This window comes from Mesocricetus auratus, unplaced genomic scaffold, assembly GCF_017639785.1.
Source record: "Mesocricetus auratus isolate SY011 unplaced genomic scaffold, BCM_Maur_2.0 Super-Scaffold_100676, whole genome shotgun sequence".
Classification (NCBI taxonomy): domain Eukaryota; kingdom Metazoa; phylum Chordata; class Mammalia; order Rodentia; family Cricetidae; genus Mesocricetus; species Mesocricetus auratus.
Genome location: NW_024429266.1, coordinates 152,418,799 through 152,442,446, shown reverse-complemented (window position 1 = coordinate 152,442,446; position 23,648 = coordinate 152,418,799).

Below are 23,648 nucleotides of genomic sequence, written 5' to 3'. Positions count from 1 at the left end.
CACTGGGGGAGGTGGGGAGGTCACTGGGGAGGTCACTGGGGAGGTCACTGGAAGAGGTGGGGAGGTCACTGGGGGAGGTGGGGAGGTCACTGGGGAGGTCACTGGGGGAGGTGGGGAGGTCACTGGGGGAGGTCACTGGGGAGGTCACTGGAAGAGGTGGGGAGGTCACTGGGGGAGGTGGGGAGGTCACTGGGGAGGTCACTGGAAGAGGTGGGGAGGTGGGGAGGTGACTGGGGAGGTCACTGGGGGAGGTGGGGAGGTCACTGGGGAGGTGGGGAGGTCACTGGGGGAGGTGGGGAGGTCACTGGGGAGGTAGGGAGGTCACTGGGGGAGGTGGGGAGGTCACTGGGGAGGTGGGGAGGTCACTGGGGGAGGTGGGGAGGTCACTGGGGAGGTGGGGAGGTCACTGGGGAGGTGGGGAGGTCACTGGGGAGGTGGGGAGGTCACTGGGGGAGGTGGGGAGGTCACTGGGGGAGGTCACTGGGGAGGTCACTGGAAGAGGTGGGGAGGTCACTGGGGAGGTCACTGGGGGAGGTGGGGAGGTCACTGGGGAGGTGGGGAGGTCACTGGGGAGGTGGGGAGGTCACTGGGGAGGTCACTGGGGGAGGTGGGGAGGTCACTGGGGAGGTGGGGAGGTCACTGGGGGAGGTGGGGAGGAGGTCACTGGGGCATTACCCTTGGAGGGGATTAAGGTAGTTTTCTTAGAACATTAGTTAGTTCTCCAGGGAGGCATTACAAAAAAAGCATAATTGGCCCCATTTCCCTTTGGCCTTCTCTGTTCAAGTATGGTCTCCTGCTATTATGATGCCATTTACCTGAGGCCCAGAGCTGACAGACTCACCTGATCTTGACTGTCTAGCTTCTAAAATTATAAAGCAATTAGCATCTTTTATTCCTTTCTTCTTTCCTCCCTCCCTTCCTTCCTTCCTTCCTTCCTTCCTTCCTTCCTTCCTTCCTTCCTTCCTCCCTCCTCCCTCCCTCCCTCCCTCCCTCCCTCCCTCCTCCCTCCCTCCCTCCCTCCCTTCCTTCCTTCCTTCCTTCCTGTCAGGGTTTCTATTGCTGTGAGGAAACACCATGACCAAAAGCAATTTGGGGAGGAAAGGGTTTCTTTGGCTTCTACTTCCACATCACTGTCCATCACTGAAGGAAGTCAGGGCAGGAACTCAAGCAGGCAGGAACCTGGAGGCGGAGCTGATGCCGTGGCCGGGTGCTGCTCACTGGCTTGCTTCCCATTACTTGCTCAGTCTGTTTTCTTATGTAACCAGAAACACCAGCCCAGAGTGGTACCACCCACTGTGGGATGGGCCCTCTTTCATCAATTACTAATTAAGGAAATGCTCTACAGTTAGATCTTATGGAGGCACTGTCTCAGCTGAGGTTCCCACGTTTCAGATGGCTCTCGCTCGTGTCAAGTTGACACAAAACTATCCAGGACATTTTCCTTTTAGACAGGGTTTCATGTAGCCCAGACTGGCTCAAGCTTGCTACGTAGCTGACGATGACTCTGAACTTCTGATCTCCCTGCCTCCACCTCTACCTCCTGGGTGCTTGGCGTTCATGCATGCACCACTGCACTTGGTTTAAGCCTCTTTTATGATTTCTAGCCTCAGATGTTTTGTTACAGAAACACAAAACATCCTAGTACAACAGTCCCATGTGACAGCCAGTAGCTGTCTCATATAGTTGCAGAGCACTTGAAAGGTGACTTTTCAAATGAAAGACTTGGCATGATAAAAATTTAAGTCTTTGAAGAAAGAAATCAGAGAAGATGTCAGAAGATGGAAAGATCTCCCATGCTCATAGATCAGTAGGATTAACATAGTGAAAATGGCCATCTTACCAAAAGTAGTGTACAGATTCAATGCAATCTCCATCAAAACCCCAACACAATTAATTCTTCACAGACCTTGAAAAGATAATGCTCAACTTCATATGGAAAAACAAACAAAAAAACAGGATAACTAATACAACTCTATACAATAAAAGAACGGCTGGATGTCTCACCATTCTTGACTTCAAGCTCTACTACAGAGCTATAGTAATAAAAAAAACTCAGCATGATATTGGCAAAAAGCAGACACACTGATCAAAGGAATTGAAGGGAAGACCCAGATATAAATCCATATACAGATACCTGATTTTTGATAAAGAAGCCAGAAATACACACTGGACAAAAGACAGTATCTTCAACAAATGGTGCTGGTCAAACTGGGTGTCTGTATGTAGAATAAATGCAAATAGATGAATACTTATCACCCTGCACAAAACTCAAGTCCAAGTGAATCAGAGACCTCAACATAAATCCAGACACGCTAAATCTGATAGAATAGAAAGCAGAGAGTAGCCTTGTACTCATTGGCACAGGAGAAAACTTCCTGAACAGAACACTGTTAGCACAGGCACTAAGATCACAATAAATGGGACCTCATGAAACTGAAAAGCTTCTGTAAGGCAAAAGATATCATCATTCAGACAAAGTGACAACCTACAGAATGGGAAAAGATTTTTTTTACTAACTCCACATACAATAGAAGACTTATATCCAAAATAAAGAAAGAACTAAATAAAGTAGATTTCAAAACCCAAATAATCCAATTACAAATCTAAACAGATAATTCTCAACAGAGGAAACCCAATTTGCTGAGAAACACTGAAAGAAATGTTCAACATTCTTAGCCATCAGGGAAATGCAAATCAAAACTACTTTGAGATTCCATCTTATACCTATCAGAATGGCTAAGATCAATAATACAAGTGACAGTTCTTGCTGTTGAGTATGTGGACTAATGGGAACACACATCCATTGCTGGTGGGAGTGCAAACTTGTACAACCACTGTGGAAATCAATATGGTGGTCCCTGAGACATCTGGGAATCAATCTAGACCCAGCTATTCCACTCACAGATTAGGCCCTGTTTCAGTGGTGTGGTGGTTTGAGTGAAAATAGCCTCCATAGGCTCATCAGGAGTGGCATTGTTTGAAAGCATTAGGACATGTGGACTTGGAGTAGGCGTGGCCTTAATAGAGAAAGTGTGTCACACTGGGGGTTGGCTTTGAGGTTTCAGAACTCTTGGCTCTTTCTCCAGCACCATGTCTGCCTGCATGCCGCCCTGCTTTCCATCATGATGATAATGGACTAAACCTGTGAACATGTAAGCAAGCCAGTAAGCAGCATCCATCTATGGCCTCTGCATCAGCTCCTGCCTCCAGATTCCTGCCCTGCTTGAGCTCCTGTCCTGACAGTGATATGGAAGTGTAAGCCAAATAAACTCTTTCCTCCCCAGCTTGCTTTTTGGTCATGGTGTTTTGTTACAGCAATAGACACCCTGGACTAAGACAAGAGTTTAGCCCCAAATCATCTCTCAAGCTTCCCAGAGCCCCATTTGAAATGGGGCCTTGTTGACCTCTCCCAATGTCTCCTTTGCTAGCTGTATCTGTAATGGCCTCAACCCCAAGTTTTGACACTGCGCCCCACCCCTGTCACACTGTCCAGCTCTGCCAGGTCTGCCACCACCAAGATCGGCATTTATGGGGCCATTATGTGGATGTTGGTGTTGCCATAATCTTACAGATGAGGAAGGGCATCAGCAAGGGAGAACCTCTCCAGCCACAAGCTAACACTCCTCACCAGTGCTGTTGCAGAGAAATTTCTAGAATACACAGCCTAGCATTTGGAGACAAAAGGCAACTCTCAGGATTATCTGTCATGACAGTGACATGCCCATCCCCTCAGCTGCTATGCTACCTAAATCCCAGACGAGCACTGGTGCTTGAGAGTGGCCCAGGGTCTGAATGATTGCCCATGGGCAGATGGCTACTTTGGCAGAAGCTGGGCATCCAGGGAACAAAGGGCTTTCACGGGGTGTAATCCAGGCTGAGAGAGGAAAAATGGTCAGGTGCTCGGAGAGGCATGTTCACACGGAGGGAAAGGGCGAGCTGCGCAGTACTGGCTGGCACGGGGCCCCAGGTTCCGGCCCACATTCCCAGGGCAGCAGACGGTCCCTGGCAATGGCTGAAGGCCCCATTTGTGTGATATGTCAGCAGGGAGGGTAGGCTTTTTAAGGGGTAAGATCGTGAGGCCTGATAGCATGCCGGGGCCTCTCCCAGGGGAAGCCAGGCCCTTGTGAGGACTGTCAGTCATTGTTAACTGTGTCCCTGTGTGAAGGAAAACGGGACACTGGTAGTCACTGATACCTGTGCGATCTGGCCACCAGGACTCAGCCACACTGCCACAGCTCCAGTTACAGGCCGGACTGGCAAGGGGGCCGGCAGCCCTCTGGTGCACCCATGGCAGGCAAAAAGCAGTGGAGAGCTGAGCAGTGTGAGGCCACAGGGTGGTGGCAAGTCACAGGGTCCTGTGCACGAAGTCACACACTGTCAAGGGTTGCCCGTGTCTCACCGTCAAAAAGAGAAGACTGTGGAAGGATGAGGCTGTGACAAAGCAGAGGACGGAGACATCTCCCGACTTGTGCTGGCAAGCAGTGCTCTCCGCTAAAAGGCTTGCCGGTCTCTATGGTGAGAATGCCAGTGGTTGCCTGCAACTCCCACCCAGCCCCACAGCCTCACAAGAACTTGCTAAGGGCAGCAGGGTGAATGCTCATGAAGCCTGAATACTTATTTGACATTTAGTACCTACTAGCACATTCTGTTCATGGGTCCAGTGTTGTTAAGGGACTTCGTCCTTGCAGCAACCTCCTGGGATGGGCATTGGCATTATAATTACCCCAAGTGGGGCAGAGAGGCGAAACAATGTCCTACTCCCACATAGCTTTGACGGGGGCAGATGAGAATCTGTTATTACTGAGATTAGAACCCAGTCCTCTAGCAACAGAATCTCTACCTTTGGGAACCACTGAAAACTGGCAGAGACCAAAGTCGACCTCACCCGGAACGAGGCCAGGCTCGGGCCTGGGGTGGGCAGGAGATGAGCTGATGAACACCGAAGCAAGAAGCTCACAGAGACCAGGGAGCCCACGCGACTGAGAAGCAGTGCACACAGCCACCTTGGACCACAGGGATGGAGGATAGGGGGCGGGCGTAGAGATCAGATCTGGAGCCATGGGAAGGGACTGGAAGAAGGAAGAGGATGCAGGGGTCAGGCTCCCTTCCCTGCTGGCTGTACCCAGGGAGAAGCTCCGGTGTGGATGAGTGAGTGGCAGCCTCCTGGGTACAGAGAAAGGTAGACAGGCTGGGGTGGGAGGGGATGTGAAAATCACCTGGTCCAGGACACCTGAACAGCCCCGAGAAGACATTTATACCAGGTCTGGGGCAGGGCAGCTCCACAATGGAGTGGGATGTGACCTTGCTCCTCCCTCCCAGGTCCACGTGGCTTCTGAGACGGTGAGCCAAGCGTGATCAAAGGCTAAGGTGGAGCACGGAGCTACCAGGAAGCTGGGTGGCTGTGGGACCAGGTTGCCACAATGAAACCACAGTAGGATAGCAGGGTGGGGGTACCTGTTTCTTAGAGCCACCAGAGGATGAAACAAAGGGGAGTCTTGAGGTCACGTGGCTGAGGGGGAAAGGCTTGGTTGTTACACCAAGGGGCATATCTGATGTTCTGGATGTTTGGTTAGTCACTAGCCATCATTAACAATCTGGGGGCTGCCAGGAGCTATGAAGTAAGGGGATGCTGGAGAGAGGAAAGGGGGGGAACAAATGAATGAATGAATGAATGAGGGGATGTGTGAGGAAGAAATGAATGAATGGAAGGGATGCAGGAGGGAATGAGTGAGTAGAGAATAAACAGAGGACAGAAGACAGGGAGGACAAAGGAGGAGGAGGGAGCCTGAAGAGCCCTGGAGTTAAATGATCCAGCTGCATCCTACTTCACTTAAGATGCTAGGCCTGCCATCACCATGGTAATGGGAGAAAATCACAGAGCAATTTGTAATCAGCAGGAGGTGTGTGTGTGTGTGTGTGTGTGTGTGTAGGGGGGTTGCTCCTGCTAGAGCCCTCTGGGAAGGAAGGGTCTTGTGGGTTCCAGAACTGAGCTCCCACTCAAGCCTGAGGCCCTTTGCACCCCTTTTCTAGGGTCCCACCCCCAGCTTCTACAGCTGGCTGAGCTCTGCCTCCCCTCTCAGCCTGCTCAGTTCCGAGGTGCCTGCTGGGAGGCAGCGTCCTCTCACCAGTTTGCACATTGGAGCCCAGTCCCACCCTCTGGCTGTAACACCACCTCCTCCAGTCACTGGGAAGCCTTCAGAAACTGCCATGAGCCATGCTGTCCAGTTGGGGAGAACACTGTCCACTTTCACTCAGGAGCAGCTGCAAACTCCTCCCAGCTCTGGTGAGCTCCTCCCCAACAGCCCCAGGGACAAGATTCAAGAATCATCTGGTCAGAATAAGCCATATACACCACCACCCTCATTCTAGGCACAGCCGTTAATTAATGAGACCTGAGTCTTAGGTGACTCAGTCGTGGCTTCCTGCCTGCCTCTCTATTGTCCTGCCCACTGAACATCTCATGAGCTTTCCCAACAGTAAGAGACTGAGAAAGAACTTCCGATCCAAAACACCACATGTTCAAAGCCACACATGCACATAACCACCTTAGCCTCCTAACACAGCACAGAGAGGGCATGGCTGGGGACCTCATGGATGAAACCAAGTCTCAGGCTATTGAAAGACCTTAGGAAGAAGGCCCTGAGCCTCCAGAGTTCACTTATCATGTGACCTTAGATGAACCATCTTTGTCCTTTGAGTTTCAGTCGCCAACTCTGGATAGTTAAGAAGGCTCAAGAATTGTTCCAGAGGCCAGGAAGACAAGTGTCCCACAGCTCAGTTGCACCGGGGTCCAGCCTCCACTGCTGCGGTTATCCATGACTCCATCACTCAGTCTGTGGTCCATTACTGCCTGTCCCAACTCCGGCCCTGGAAGCTGTCCAGCTGTAAATGGAAAGGAACTAGGGGCTGACAGAGCAGGCTGGCCTATGGCTCAGGGGCAAGGAGACTGCTTTGATCAATGGAGTCCGGTCTGGTTTGGACAGGACAGCATAGAAGAGAGGAAGGAGCCTCGGCCAGTCCCTGTCTGTGCTCTTCACCTTGTCTTGGGCTCCTCTCCATAGCTTCGAGGACCATGGCCATGCTGTGTACACACTAGGATACAGAGGCAAGAGATTTGCCCAAAGTGCCTGCATGCATGTACGCATGCACAGCCGCACACCGTGTGGGTTCTCAGCTTCCAAGCTAATGGCCTTATCTGCAATCCCGACCAAGCAAAGCCCCTTCCCCAGGGGCTGCAAAAGGAGCTGGTGGAGTATGTACGGTTCAAGGCAAACACTCGGGACCCCACTCCCATGTGGTCACCCTTTCACTTTTATTTCTGCCAGTCAAGGCCCAGAGAGGGCAGCACCCATCCAGGGACACACGACAGGGCGGCAGGACCAGCACCTTTGCCCAGGATAAGGCCAAGCATCAGTCGAGGGAAGTGAGGGACAGCAGTTAAGGAGCCCCGTATAAGCGCCTCACACAATGGGGTCACTGGCCAGGCCAAAGAAGGTGGCTGAGGCCCAGCTTGCCCCTGTTTAGCATATGAGCTGGAGGCCCCCGCCCCTTCCTGAGTGGGTTCCAGGACCAACTATAATGTCCCAATTGTCGTACAATACCATGATGGAGGGCCCTGTCACATTTTTGTCACCGTTACTGGGGTCCCCATTCATGGCCACTGTCACCAAGCTCAGAACAAGCTGGCTAGGCAGCCTCCTTTGCATTAAAATGGGTGAGAACTAAGCCTTCCCACTGCTCAGCTGGGCAGAAAACAGGATTAGGCCAAGGACGGCTGAAGGCCCCTGGTGGGGGTGGCCCCAGAAGGCCAGTGTCGGCCACTGCCCGCTGGCCTGGGCTATGCATCAGCTCTCTATAGCCCTCGGTGAGGGAGAGCAAACCCTCCCTGCATCTCAGTGTCTCTAGCTACACATTGGGTCAGGGACACGAGTGCCTTGGGCTTCACCCCACATTTACAGGAAAGGGATACAGAGCAGGACAGAACCCTGCTGCTTTGTGGTGGGTGGGACGGGAATGAATGTCCATTCTGGGGGAGGGGACACCTCTATTTGGGAGCTTTCAGTCACAATAAGAAAATACCTGAGAGGAGCCACGTGGAATGGGAAATGTTTTCTTTGGGGTCAGCATTTCAGAGATCAGGGGCCATGACTGGTGGCTACTGCTCTTAGGCCTCTGGTTGGGCAGCGTACCATGGTGGTGACAGATGTCAAGGCACAGTTGCTCTGCCCACAGTGGACAGAAGAAGAAAACAGTAAGAAGGAGCTGGGGTGTCACATGCCCTTCCAAGACATGCCCTGGGGACCTTGGAACATCTCACTGTGGTGTCACCTGGCAACCAAGGCATGAACATTGGGGCCTTTGGAGAACAGTCAGCTCCCACAGTTGAGCAGCTGGAGTCCCTGGTCCATGGGAGAAGCCCCCACTCGGGGGTGGGGTGCTGCCCAAAGGCAGCTGAGAACCAGGTAAGGGTGTACTGACATGAATGCAGGCCGTGTCAGGGGCTCAGCACCCCAAGATGCACACGGCAGCTCACATACAAGAATTTGGAACTGCCCCACATGTCCACAGATTGGGGCAGGTGGGCTAAATACAGCATCCACACCTCAGAGCCATGCAACTCAAAATGAAGGCCTAGTGTGACATTCGAAGTGGCGGTACGTCTGAGACGACCAGCAAATGAACAAGGGCATGCTGCCTGTGAGCCCGAAGAAGAGGCCTCAGTGGAGAAGCAGGCACTGAGGTAGCTGCTTCAGGAAAACTCAAGGGGCCGAGGAGAAAATCCTGGCTTTCTGCCCAATGTGCTTCTTTACCGCTGTATATACAGACAGTCCCCAACTTGTGGTGGCTCATTTTGATTTTTGTCTTTACGACTGGCAAAGTCACAGGCGTCCGGTTAGAAAAGCAAAAACAAAACTGTACTTAGAATGCACATATGTGCAGAGAGCTGAGGGTAGGGGCTGAGCCTCGGGCATTCTGGGCAAGGCTCTAAGGGAGCCACAGTCAGCCTCAAATGGCTTTAGCCTGACTTCCATTCTGAAACTGGCAGTGGCCGCTGCTCACTGCTGTCACTGAGCACCTCCTGTTTGCAGGCACTCCTCTGACCCCCTCCACAGACCTCTTGCCCAGCCGTCTGAGGGGAAGCATTCCGCTACATCATATAAGAAGATGTCCTGGCAGATACAAATGCTAGATGCCGCAGGAGGCTGCTGGCCTGAGACCTGTAGCCTGTGCCATGGCCAGGGTGAGCGCTGGTCACAGGCCTCTTGCCTGAGTGCCCCACCTGGGCATCTTCTCTCGTGCACACACACGAGATGTGCACGAGATCCCTTCCTTGCCCACATCAGGGCAAACATAGAATGTAGACATCAACGGGGCTTCCTGCTGCAAAGCCCGTGTCGCTCCGACCAGGGATCCCGTCTCTAGAACATGCGGACACATCAGACCATGCCCAGGCAGAGATGAGGTGAAATGGAGGGAGGCGGCACAGGACGAGGAAGCAGAGGGTTAAGACAGTCTAGGGTTTCTGACGTGTCCTTTGAGAGCTTACAAAGGGACAGGCTTCTGACCACAGATAAGACACTCCTGCAGGGACAGAAACCGTCATTATCCATGCCCCTGCCTCTGGGATCCCCTGACCCCAGCTGAACAGGATCAGCCTGCATGACCCAAGTCCTTGCTGCAGCCCAGCCTGGGGACTTAAGGAACACCACTTCATGCACAGCGGGCAGTGCGTGTGCCCAGCTTCATGCCCCTTTATCCCTCTGTAGGGTTATTAATGCCTTGGAGAAGGGTGTACTCTGCCCCTGGCTAACTGGAACGTTCCACATTGGAGGAAACTGAGCACCACTGAGGGGATTACCCTATAATTTGTATGCAGTTGCAGGTCATTACCCAACCAACAATGAAATGCATGCTCCCTGTAATTAGATGCTTTTATGAATTGGGCTCCAAGGTATTAATGGTGAAGCTATCAGATCTGCTCCTCCCCCGACTCTGATGCGCTTTCTCAGTCATCCTCAGGCAGAGAGGCCCCAGGGCCACTTCTGAGCACTTTGGCTGACTCCAGCTTGAGGATCTGTCATGTTCCGGGTGGTGGTCACTGCCACAGTGGGTTATGACACCCAGCAACAAGTCTCAGAACCAGCCAAAACATCTATAAACTGCAAGGTGGGAAGGTGTGCTCCTAAGCAAATTGTGACCCCTGCGGTTCTTGGAACACGCCCCAGCCACGATTGTTAGGGAAGCAGCTGGCAAAGTGAAACAAGACAATCCGCTACAGGGACAGAGATCACAAGGCGAGAACTCCTGCAGCCAGCGGAAGTTCATCTGCCTTCTCAGGCTGCTGTGCCTGGCCCTTCCACACAGCTCTCATGCACGCCTGGTCTCCCTTTCTCACGCGAACACGGCTCCCTGGAAACCCACCAACGGATCACCAGGAGAAAGAAGACCCTGAAAAACTTAGCTGCCGCCTCGGTACCGTGCCTGGCTGAGCGGATAGCCAGGCACAGCCACACTGCTCTAGCCACGTTCGGCAGACAGGACGTCGTGTTGTAACCAACCTACTGTGGCTTCTCCTCGCCACTGAGGGCACACCTAGTACAGCCCCCCCCTCTGGGAATGAGATGCGCCTCATGTCGGCTGGTCCCCTCTGAGTCACATGCCTCCTTAGTGTCTGCAGCATGAATAGCGAGGTTTCCTCTTCTGCTGCTGGATTTGGTAGGCTGAAGCAAAAGGGGAGGAGGCAAAAAGTGACAGGTGAATGTACGACTGCTTCTATAATTAGAATTCGCTTTGAGCTACCCCCACACACAACTTGAAAACATCCCAAGGTGAAGGCAAATTAAACGCATACAACCCACCCTGCCTCACAGCTCCGCAGCGGTCTACTGGAATGACACTTGATACCTGCTGCTCTGCCCACTGTTCAGAGGAATGCCATACCCAACGCTGCCTGTCTGGGAAGGAAAAGCAAAAGCTCAAAACTAGAGGTCCAGTTTCTATGGAATGTATACTGATTGTTGTAAAGTTGGGAAAATGGCAAAATTGAGACATTATGAGGCTGGGGACTGTCTGTATACAAGGGGCCTCCTTTGAGAAAAATGAAGCATCTTGCCTGGGTCCCTTTGTGACCGGACTGAGGTGACTTTAGGAAGGAAGGATTTTATATGGGCTTGTGGTTGAAAGGGATACAGCCCATCATAGTGTGAAGGCATGACAGTGTGGCCCCCGTGACAGGTGGGAAATGAGATGACACTTTTACAGGGACTGAGCCAGCGTCAAGGCTATAAACCTCAAGGCCTGCTCTGCTCCCAGTGACCAGCCTTCTCCAGGAGGCACACAGGAAAAACATGGGTGAATTTAGAGTGGCAGCCAAGGCGAATGCAGAGAAAGCATTGCTGCCAGAGATGAGTGCCATTACAGAGAAACTCTGTGGCAGCAGGAAGTGTGCCTCAAGGGGAAGGCCTGCGCCCATCCTGAGTTCCAGGCTGCAACAATGCAAATTTGTCAAAAGGCAGGTTCCTGCCAGTGAAGAGGCCTGAGGCACCCTGTTCAAGCATGGCTTCCTAGAGAAGTATTTTCCTAGGCTCAGCTCTGAAGACACACAAAGGCCACGATGCCCATGGTTCAAGGTGAGCAGACTACAGTTTGAGCTGGCAGTGGAAGTGTCATCCAGAGGTTCTGGTTTTGCAGGATCCAAGAGTTAATATGGCCATAAAGGCTGACACCAGCCAAGGTTCCAGAAAGCAGCTGAAGCCAGGCAACATGCACCAGGGCTGGGTTCTTTATATGGAGTCTGGACATGGGCAATGAGTGAGCTTGTGAAGGTAAGGCCTAAGCTCCAATCAGGAACTCAGGATATTGGCTATGCTGGGAACATTTGCCAACAAAGAAGATTCACATGCCATAGGCAAAATGGCTGTAGGGGAAAGCCCGCCAGAGCACAGCTGGCTTGGTTCTACCACAGGTCCCAGATGTTGGACATAGAACACCAGATACACATGCTCTCACTCTCAGTCATGCATGGACAGCCCACACCCTACGGCCCTGCAGGCACACAGCTGTCCCCTTCTCTCCCTGCTGACTCAGCACCTTACTGCGCTCCTAAGTCCCCAAGGGGCACACACTCTTTACTCAACATCTTTGCTTCTGCAGCAACCTTTTCACCTTCCCTAATACCTGCCTAGTGTGAACATACTTCACAATTTGGCACCTCACACACTGCACCAGTAGACCAGCCACCCCACCCCCAACCAGAGCAGACTGCCCAGAGGCTGAGCAAACCTCCTCCAAGACGCACTCAATGGATATACTCTGCCCTAACTGAACTCTCACTCCCAGGCACATGACCTGGTCACAGACCACTGACAGCCTGGTTTAGGCCTCAAGTGCTCTGCAGCACTCTCTCGCCTTCCTGTCTGGGGACAGCACGATTGCCGTTGCCTTTGACAGGGCAGCGGTGAGAACCAATGAACTGCTGGATTGGAAAACCTCCAGTGCCAGGTTCCCTGACGGGGTGGCAGTGACAGCCAGATCCCCCACTACCCACTTCCCAGGCCTTCCTGGTCTGGCACAATTTATTTGGAACCCAATAAAAGACTAAGATAAAAATAACTCCCAGGAAGTGATCACTAATTACATGCAGGTGCTAATGGTCCCTGGATCACTGGCTGCCCCAATCCTGCCTTTTGGAGGGGCCAGGTGGCATATTATTCCAGAATAGCTGCTCCCTGATCTGCATAACAGGCCAGTCCTGCCCATCCACCTGCCTCCCTGATGGCCTATACACAGTCTCTGCTCTCCAGACAGAAGGACACACATCCAACAGGGCAAGGCCAGCTGGGCACTCAGGCATCATCTACAGGGCAGTCCTCATGGCCCTTAGGGGAAACTGTGACTCAAACTCACTTCCTGCAGCAGGACACTGAGGCTGAGTACAAGGGTGTCACATGCCAAGAGATGGTCCAAGGACACTCCTCCCTCTGGTCCTTCAGGGCAGGCCTTTCTCTCCCTCTTCATTTCCTGATGTGAAGGATAAAGATAGGCAGGGACTGGCAGAGGAGGTAACCAGGTCAGCATGGCACTGTGAGTGGCAGCCTGGAAGCTTAGTTTGTGGGGTCTTGTCCAAGGCCATGGGGATTCTGCAACTGAGTCCCCGAGGGCAGAGCCAGCCACCTTCAGCACCCACACAAACCCAGGCTGCCCGGAGGAAGGGTGGGAAGGATGACTGTCCTCATGCTGAGCTTCTTGTCAATTCCAACAGGCCAGCCATTCTCGGGGCACCCAGGTGAGCCGTGGCTAACTGCACTGCACCCAGTCAGCAGAGCCCCTCACAATCCACTAGAGAGTTGTCCTTTCTGAATAGTCTCCAGCAATGACCCCCTTCTCTACCCTAGACATAACATGCCAAATCATTCTGGACACAGCTAAGTCCCCAACAAGGCTTATGCCAGTTGCCACCACTACCCAGCACACCAGTGCTACAGTCTAGTGCCTTCTCAATCACTTAAGACTCCTCTATGCCTGTGATAACTCTTTCCCATAAACACACCCTTCCCTAAAGGCCACTGGCCACTTCTGGGCCCTTTCTCTGGAAATCAGTCTTTGACAGCCTGCACAGCCAGCCTCCCTCTGGATCCCACAGCAACCCTCCCCTCCCCAACCCTTTCCCTTGCCATTCCCTTCATTTCACTGGAGTATGAAACTCCCTGTTAAGGACAGGGACCTGAATGTCTACCTTGGTGTGCTCTAGTCCCTCAGGGCTATCACCCCAGAAGGACAGGGACTCTTGTGCAAGCCAGTGTGGACCCAAGAACCCACAGCCTCTCCTGGGCTCTGCAAGATGCTGCCTGTTTCAGGACAGTTCCTCCTTTGCTTTTCAACTCAGGTGGGGGTATGACAAGGGCTCTCCCAGCTTCTCCTAGGACACCTGAGCAAGGACACCTATCTGAATATCTGGCAGAGTAAAACCCTCGATGGACAGACAGAAACTGTGGCAGAGGCAAAATTTGCACTCAGATACCCAAACCTGAACCTTCCATACCTATACTCTGATGAAACCAAACAACCCCTCCCATCTCCACTCCCACGCCACATGGAAATGCTCTAGAGTTCAGAGTTCTAGAGTTCAGATCAAAGTCCCAGCACTGCTGAATGCTGCTGAATATGGAGTTGGCTCTTCAGTTACGGCTGCGGCTCCCCTGGATCTCATCCTAGGGGCTCTGTCCTAAGTGCAGACTACCACAAGCCTGGTTGGGTAGCTGAGCATGTCACAGGATCAGTCCCCAGGCTCTGGCGGCAAGCTGCACCCACAGCCCTGACCAGCATTGGAGCTGTCTGTTGACAGCCCGGAAATGACCCAAGTTCAGAATTCCAAATACCATTTCTGCAGACTATGTAGCACTTTTATGCCATCATAAAGCTCCCCTGGAATAGGTTTTTCTGGGACCACAGCAGAGAGTTGAGGAGTCACAAGCCCACTCTGGCAAGCTGGCATCTCTGGGAGGACAGACAAGGAGATACTCACAGACGCCTGGATGTGGCAGAGACTCAAAGTCAGTACACCTGGAGCGATGGCTCAGGGAGAGAAGCACAACAGGGCACAGGAAAGCAGCTAAGCCACGAGGCATCCCGACGGGTCCCAGTGCCGCCGTGGTGACCTCACTCCACAGAGAAAACCACCCCTGAGCTGCGCTGCCCAGGCCAGCATCCTGATCTGCGAAGCTGAGCCTGTTCCCCACTCGCAGTAGGTTTGGATCCTGCTGAGCCACCGCCAAGTGTTCAGGGGGCACACGTGACTGGTGGCTACCACGGGACAGTGCAGGTTGGGAGCAATGGGAATCGGGCAATTCTTATGTGAGAGGGGTCAGGGAAGACGCCCAGAGCAGGGCCCTAAAGACAAAGGGTAAGAACCAAACGGCTTACTAGGGGAAGAGTAATCCAGACTGAGGGACAGCCTGAGCCAGCAGTTAAGGCACCATGAGAAGAGGCCAGAGACACGGGGGCCAATCTGCTCAGCAGACGTTGGAGAACTTTGTCTCTTTCTCTGAGAGGCTACTGACAGGCTGCAGAGCCCCAGCCTGCCGTGGGGTCGAAGGAGAGTCCACATTGTCGCTGTGTAGACCTTTATTCTAGACTGCTGGCTGTGCAGCCTCACTTTGCTATTCACCTGCACTGTGACTTTAGGGACCACAGTGGTCCACACTGCCATGTCCCATTTGCCCACAGGGCATGTGGTGGTCGTCTCAAAGTGAAAGTCAGCCAGCGGAAATTGGGCATGGTGGTCCATGCCCGGAATCCCAGCACCTAAGAAACCAAGACAGAAGGGCCATGGCAGTTGGAGGCCAGCCTAGGCTGCTTAGGGAATTCCAGGCCAGTCAGAGAAGGGAAAGAGGAAAAGGCGGGACAGAGGGAAGGACAGCCTAGTGCCAGGTCCTGGTTTCTACGCTGTGGGACAGGGCTTGCTGCCCTCTGCCACCCATGTTTCCTCTGGCTTGGGCCTCGCTCTTCACATTCCTTGGATAGCTACAGGTGATGGATAGCTCCATAGAAAAGCTGCCCTCAGGCATCTCACTTGGCAGCTTCCCCTCCCTTTGACCATGCCAGCATGGCTGATGGGAGGGGCCTTCTGATCCTATAGGAAGCCCTCTCCCAGACACCCTGCCCCCATCTCAGCCCTGTACTCCCTGCCTTCACCCTACACATGGGCAAGACCTTCTCTTCTCTGCACCATGGGGCTATGGACAGGAAGCAATGGACCAGAAAAGTCTCCTTCCCCTGGCATCAGGCCTTTCCAATTTGGCGACGGGGTATCCAGAGTCCTTATTTTGTGGGGTATACACGGTTCTGATCTCTATCCTAGGATGGCAGTTGCACAGGAGAGCTACCACTTTGGAGGGCACGGCCTATGGTGAAGCCCATTACGAAAGAGGGAATTATGTTAGATGAAGGAAGAACTTACTGATCTCTTATAGAGGGATAAACCCTGGAACTGGAAAAAAAAGTCAGAGTCTTCATTGCCTACAGAAATAAAAACAAGTACTTTGAAAGCTCCATGTTCCTAAGAGAAGGGAGGGAGGAAAGGGTGGTATAATGGGCACCCCATTTATGAACAGTACTACATCTGGGGAGGGTAGAACCTTGTAGTGTCGTTTTGTTGTCCAGACCATACACATGAGGTTTTTAAAAAAGAAAAGTCAAGAAAGGAATTCCATAGTCCCCATTTTTAAACCCAGCACCCCTCAGAACTCCCTGGTGAGTGGAGGCTATCCTAGAGCTGGGATGGTGGCCAGAGGTGGGGGTTGGGTTTGTGGGCAGAGAAAGTCACGAGAGATAGCAGCAGTCTGCAGAGGGGCCAAGGTTGGGAGAGCGGGGCCTCAGCTGGTCCTCAGACACTGGAGTGCCACTGATGGTGTGGTTAGGAATGACACTGAGGTGCCTTCAGAGTGCCATCACTCTCCTTTATGACAGGAGGATGTGCCTCTTCTGTCTGGGGATCCTCACCGTCTCTGAAAGTTAGCATGGTTCAGTAGCTGTGAGAGAGGACTCCAGAGCCCACCAGCCGAGGTATAGACCCAACTCTGAGCCATGCCAGCTGTACATGTATGCTCAGGCCCATCCTAAAACTGAACTTGGTCATAAAAGATTGCCTTGGGTAGTAGAGAGCGTCATCTGAGTTAACCGTCGAATGTCTGAAATACAGCAAGTGCTCAGCACATGGCAGCTTTGCCCCCACCCCTGCTGGCACATTTTAATCTCCTGAATTAACTTCACACCTCCTCGAGAGCATAGACAGCTCGGGCCACGCCTGTGGAACAGATGCCGCCAGTCTGTGGACCAAAGGAGTAAGCAGCCAGCCATCTAGGCTCCTTGTGGGGATAGAACCATAGCCTCTCACCACCGTGTTCCGGGGCCTTGCACGGGGTCATGAGAGACCCCACTGCAGAGTCACATCAAGGCTGCTTCTACCAGCCCTTTCGCAACCTCAGCAACTCTGGCAGGAGCCGCTGCTTCCATTACACGGAGGGAAAAGCCCGGCTCAAACTGAGCCCTAGGACGGCGATTCTACCAAAGGATCCTACAGTGTCCCTCAAGGTCTGGCTCGTGCTAAACACTCAGAATCCATCTTCCTAGGCAAATGAACCCAGGCAGAGAGTGCAGGGCCCAGGGTGGAAGAAAGAACGCTTGGGTTTCTCAGGATACTGCAGCTGGGGAGCAGTAGAGATGGGGCACCCTGGCTGAAGCCCAGCCTCCTCCCCCTACCCCCTCAGTGGGGGGCCCATGAGTGCTCACCTGGATCCATAAACAAGATGGTTCTGAGCCCCACCTGTTGCCTGGCACGTATGCCAAGACCTGCGGGGGTGGGTCCCCAAAAAGGAAGCATCATCCATCCTGATGTGCCTATGCCAAACTTTTGAAGCCCTGTGAAAGCTTCCAGACCATTGCTCTGCCAAACCTCATCTGTGTGCCAGTCAGCCCCCCCCCCTCCAGCCCAGCTGGAGCTGAAGCTGAAAAGTCAGTTAAGTCTCAGTAAGCCAAAGCCAGCCTCTGCTTCTTCAGTTTCCACCTAAGACAAGGGCACGGGGACACTCCTGAGCATCTCAAAGGGCAGCCCAGAGGTCTGAGGAGGAAAGCCTCTGGGCCACTATGTGTCCTCCCTGGGCCTGGGGGTAAGCGTGAGGGTTTCCTAGGGTGCGTGCGGGAAGCTGGTATGCACCCCACCCAGGGCTCTCAGCTGTTCTGCCGCTCTGCGCAGGAGTTTGCCCTGAAGCAACAGGCAGCCTGATTGGGTGGTCCCTAGGGAGGCAGCTGGGTTCCCAGGCCCAGACTACAGGCCTGCCTCCACCTGAGCTGTGAGGACTCTGCCTACTCTGTCCATGGTGGAAGGAAAAGCTGTAAGCTCTGCCTGCAGAGAGCCTGCTCCATGCCAGCTCATATGCTCTACATGACCAGGTGGCAGCTAAGGGTCTCTAGTCAGATCCTCAGGTAGGTCTGAGGCCCAAGCCCAGTATGAGGGGAGTCACTTTCAGCGGAAGGCCAACAAAGAGGACACAAATGCCATTTTCCTGAACAGCTTCCAGAAGTTAGGCTTTTTAGAGAACTGATATGAGGTGGAATGGGCACCTCTCATGCCCTAGGAATAAGAGAAGCGAAGCCTCTGGTAGTGACCCTCCCAACAAAGGGCCAGTTTCCCCTCTCATAACCACTACTTTTTAAAAAAATCTTCAAAGTGATTTGCGGAACCGAGCTAATTAATTTCCCAAAGCGGCGGGGCCATCACCTGTCTCCCTCCTGAGTCCCGCCCCAGCCCCCAAGCATCTGGAGAAGGAGATGGCAGAGGGGATAACTCAGCTGGCACATGCAGGGGAGGAGGGAGGGCGGGCCAATCTACAGCAGCCCAGATGCAGGGAGAGGAGATTAGAGAAGGCAGGAGGCCAGTGGGCAGGCCTCCACCTGCCCTCCCAGGAGCAAGCTCCAGCCCAACTCTGCAGCGGGCTGTGTCCCTGCAGCAGCCGCTGTACCGGCACCACCAAGACCATGTCTACACAGAGAGGGTCCTCCTCCTGGCCTCTGCCCTGGGTCTGGTATGTGAGAACATTAATCCATTCACCCACTCACCAAGTCCCCATTCCTATTTAAATATTCACACAAATGTCAACCTTGCTGTCCCCGCTTCTGTTCCCTCATGAGGAACAGGGGTCACACCTGGAAATGAGACACAGGTCCTGGACTACAGAACCTGGTAGATGCCAAGACGGTCTACCAGACAAAGGGATGAGCTGTGGGCAGGAGCAGAGAGGCACAAGGACCTGCTGCGACTTCACCACAGAGACATTGGGTTTCACACTGAGACTCGATGGAGAAAAGGTGTTTGCCAGAGAGGAGTGAGCTAGCAGACAGGGAATTTAGACAGACAGGATGGCAAACTGACGAGCAGGCGGAGGAGTCTAGGGAAATGAGTTCCTGGTGACTGGGGGAGGTAGACCACTGAAGAAGGAAGACAGTCCACGGGGAGACATGGGCTTGCAAGGTATCGGCCAGTGCCCTGGCCTCTACTCCCCACTCTGTGGTGTACAGAGATGACAATGGATTTGGCTTCTGTGGGAAACAGAAGGTACTGAGTGAACCAGAGGCTGCCTACCAGGGAGCAGCCACCTGGCCCTTCCAGCTGCCCGAGGACTGGGGGGAGCCATGGTTAGGACATGGAACCCCAACATCCACTGGCAGACACGTTCTTCCTAAAACTTTAGGGTGGACGCTCTTGTTTCACCTCTGTTACCTCTGACTAACATCAGCTTGGGGGAGGAAAGGCTTTATTTCAGTCTACAGTCACAGAACACACTGGAGCCTGAAGCAGACATCATGGAGGAATGCGGCTTCAGGCCTTCTCCAGGCCAGCTTCCTTACACCTGCCGGGGAGTGCTGTCGCCCACAGTGGACTCTGCCCAGGGAATGCTGTCGCCCATAGTAGACTCTGCCCAGGGAGTGCTGTCGCCCACAGTGGACTCTGCCCAGGGAGTGCTGTCGCCCACAGTGGACTCTGCCCAGGGAGTGCTGTCGCCCACAGTGGACCCTGCCCAGGGAGTGCTGTCGCCCACAGTGGACTCTGCCCAGGGAGTGCTGTCGCCCACAGTGGACCCTGCCCGGGGAGTGCTGTCGCCCACAGTGGACTCTGCCCGGGGAGTGCTGTCGCCCACAGTGGACTCTGCCCAAAGAGTGTTGTCGCCCACAGTAGACCACAGTCTCATATATCGGTTATCAATCAGGATAATCCCCCACAGACATGCCTATAGACAATCTAACCTAGGCAATTGCTCAGTCGAGACTCCCTTCCCAGATGACTCCAGGCAGTGTCCAACTGACAGTCACAGCTAACCGGCAACAGAGCAAGGAGTTCCAAGGTCATGGGGAGTACTTTGAGGTGGATAAAGGGATCGAAGATGTCACTCCTTGCATGTCATAACCACGCCAGCCACGGTCACAGACAACTGTCCTCACTCCAGTACTATACCCGGCCATGGCGACAGTCAGGCAAGGAGGAAGGAAGGGCCTTGATCCACACACACCCCTGTCTGGGGAGGACCACACCCAGGAGCCCTGGGCAGTCTGCCCCTTACGCCTCAGGACTCATCCTTGCCTGGTCAAGGGGAGTGAGGCTCCTCAGATCAGCCAAGCCCATTCTGAACCTGTCCCCTGAATCAAACACCGCATTGTCACAACCGATCCTAAATAGGAAGGATTTTTCAACTAGGGAAGAGCAAATAGAATCTTTCTACTGTTAACATTCTTAATGTATCAAAACAAAACAAAACAAACTTCCGTCCTCACATTGTGTCACTGGCCTTGTGCATTTTTCTTATCAGCTCTGAACTCTAGCAGTCAGCTGGTTTTCTGGAGAGGTAGCTCCATGGAACCAGGCACTTCACTTAGGCACATGTCTACGGGCCCTACCTGCACATTTTCTCTAGGCAAACAAGAGAAAGCTGCCTTGGAAGGTGCCTTGCAGAAGTGGCCCTCAGAGAGGACAGACACTGCTTCCTACAGCATCATGGAGAGGGCTGGACAGTGGCAAATATTCTAGACAAAGGACAGCAGAGCTCAGAAACAGAACGGGCACTGGCAGTCCCGGAGTGAAAAGTGAGGCAGGGCAGTGCTGTGCTGGTCTCCTGCTCACTGCAGATTCTCAAGCTGGGCACCCTCTGAGGTGAAAATGAAGAGGGAAGCGAGACGGCCCACGGTACATGTGTGCCCACACTCAGAGGTCTATGGTCAAGTTCAGTTCTGGCTTGGCTGCCCACTGCCTGTGGCACGCATGCGCTGACTCTCTGCACACCAGTGCCCCGTCTCTGGGTGAGAACCACAGATGCACCCAGCACAAAGGGTCATGGGAGGCTCGTCTGTGGCATTTTAAACACAAGCACTCTCTGATTCAGGGCAACAGGCATCAACTGGTCTTCGTGCCTAGTAAGTGTTCTCAGCCCCATGCATGCACTGAGGCCTGTGCCAGGGCTGTGAGGACAGAGAGGAATCTCCCTCTGCCCCTAAGCCTATGTGTATGTTATATATACATATGTATTTATGTGTATTACACACACATTATATACATGTCTAATACATTATTGTGTGTATGTTCTGTGTGTATATATTATATGTAATATTACACATGTACAGTATAATATAGTATGTATATATTATATATGCATGTGTGCATAACTTCAGCCAAGTATATAACACCCTTGTCCATGTATTAGCAAATCCTTGGCACGAGTCTGGGCCAAACAAATGTAATTTGAAGTGATTTATTGGAAGAATTGCGAAGTACTAAGAAGCTAGAAGGAGCCAAGACTTGGACATTAGAGGGAACCTAAGCAGAATACCTCCCCTTTCTCTCTTTGGAGCTTCCACTTCTTCTAGAAAGTTGCATGAAGCATATTCACTTAGGGCCTAGGTTCTGAGGTCGGCATACATTACTAAACTCAACACAAGAGATGAAAATGTTACTAGCTATATACAATATAGACAATGCCATTTATATTATACGTGAATGGAAACCATCCTGAGCTGCGTGGTGACTCACACCTTTGATCCCAGCATTTGGGAGGCGGAGGCAGGTGGATCTCTGTGAGTTTGAGGCCAGCCTGGTGTACAGGGCAAGTTCCAGGACAACCTCCAAAGCAGTACAGAGAAACCTTGTCTAGAAAAATTAAAAAAAGAAAACTATCCTGAAAGATTATCTTCTAAAAGCATCATAATGTCAAGAAAATATGCAAATACAGATTACCTAGGATTTCCCAGAAGATGTTAGAAACTCAGCCCCAGAGCTAAGTGTACTGCAAAATACCAGAAATGTTAGCAGTGGCCCAATGTGGAGATGGCTCATAATCATAGGTAGGGCTATTTAATGTTACAAAGGCGCGTGTTGAACCTGAAATACAATTCTGGTGATTCTGACAGATTAATTTTAAATTCTATTTGGGAATAAAAGGAAGAGGAGGAGGAGGAAGAGGAGGAGGAGAAGATGATGACTGGAATTAATGTGATTAAGAAAAGTTGTAAAACACAAGATCAGTGCACAAAACTCAGCTGTACTCTCACACAGCAGCAGTGAGCAACTGGGGCGCAAGAGACCAGAGCTGGGGCTCCAGCACCAGACACTGCACCTCATAGGATGTGCCAGGCTGGGGTTCCAGCTCCAAACTTTCCCCTCCCTTTCCAAAATACAGGAAATCTAGAGGCAACTCCAATTATGAAAGAACCAAAAAGAATAAGCCACGGAGAGAATAAGCCACATAGAGATAACATGGACGGAAGGTGATGAAGCTTGCACCCTGGGAACTGCAAACCACTGGGAAAAGACAGCCTGTGAGCATAAAGCAAAACGGTGCTGTTACCATGGCAACAAAGCCAGCTGCTCTATACCTTCAATGAAATCCAGATAAAAATATCTAGTTGTATCTTTTGCACAAATTGACAAGCTGATTCTAAAATTTCTGAGTATACCTAGCACAACCCTGAAAAGGAATCCATATGGAAAGTTTTAAGATATATCCCCGGTGGAAGGTGTGTGTGGGGCCAGTATAAGCCACCCGGGGCAGAATAGGAAAACTCTGTCACCAACGGGTTTCTAAAAAGGACAATGAGACTGTCTAATGACAAAGGAGTATGCTTACTAACAACCGCTTTTAGAACAACTGTCATCCACACTGCAAACAAATTCACATCTCATATGAAAATGAACTCAGAATGGGGCAAAGCTGTAAGTGTGCCACTTAAATAAAAAAAAAAAAAAAGCTAAGAAGAACATTCAAGGGGAGGGCTGCAGATGGGGGTTGGGCAAGAGCTGCTTCAGCACAGGCTACCCAAGGAAAACACCAACGAATTAGACTTGATCAAAATTACAAACCTGTGCCTTAAAGAACATCAGAGAACCCTCACAATTCCCCAGCTAAAAGAAAAACAACCAAAATAAAATGCAAAAGCAATTTGCATAGAAGCTCCTCCTCCTCCCTCCCCCAACAAGATAAACCAATGGTCAATAAATACATGCAAAGATTCACATCATCAGTCATGAATGCAATGCACAGTGGGACACAGCACACCCATAAGACAGACAGCGTGTGCTGGCAAGAGGGTGGGAATTAGAACCTCACGTGCTCCTTGCAGCAACATGAAGTGGTACAGCCCCCAGGGAAAGGTCAGGCAGCCCCTCAAAACTTACAAGTTAATGTTGCCACGTGACCCAGAAATTCCATCCCTTGCTATTCACTCAAGAGAACTGAAGTCCTAGGTTCATACCAAAGCTTGTACCTAAGTGTTCAGTGCACCACTATCCTCAGCACCCGAAAGCTACAAAGAGGTTAAATGTCTGCCCACTGATTAATGGTTGATTCACACAATGGTGTGGCACACACCAAAACAAAGAACCTTGAAACCATTAAGCTATGTCAAAGCCTGGCACAGGGCCATGTGTATGTGTGTGCGTATGTATGCATGTGTCACCATATGAATGAAATGTCCATACAGACGCATTTATTAACACACAAAATAGATCAGGGATTGCTAGGGCAATGAGGAGTGCCACTAATAGCGGGGTTACATTCAGAGAAAAAGTTCTCTGGCTACGGTGGTGCTTACAACAGAAACGGAACCAT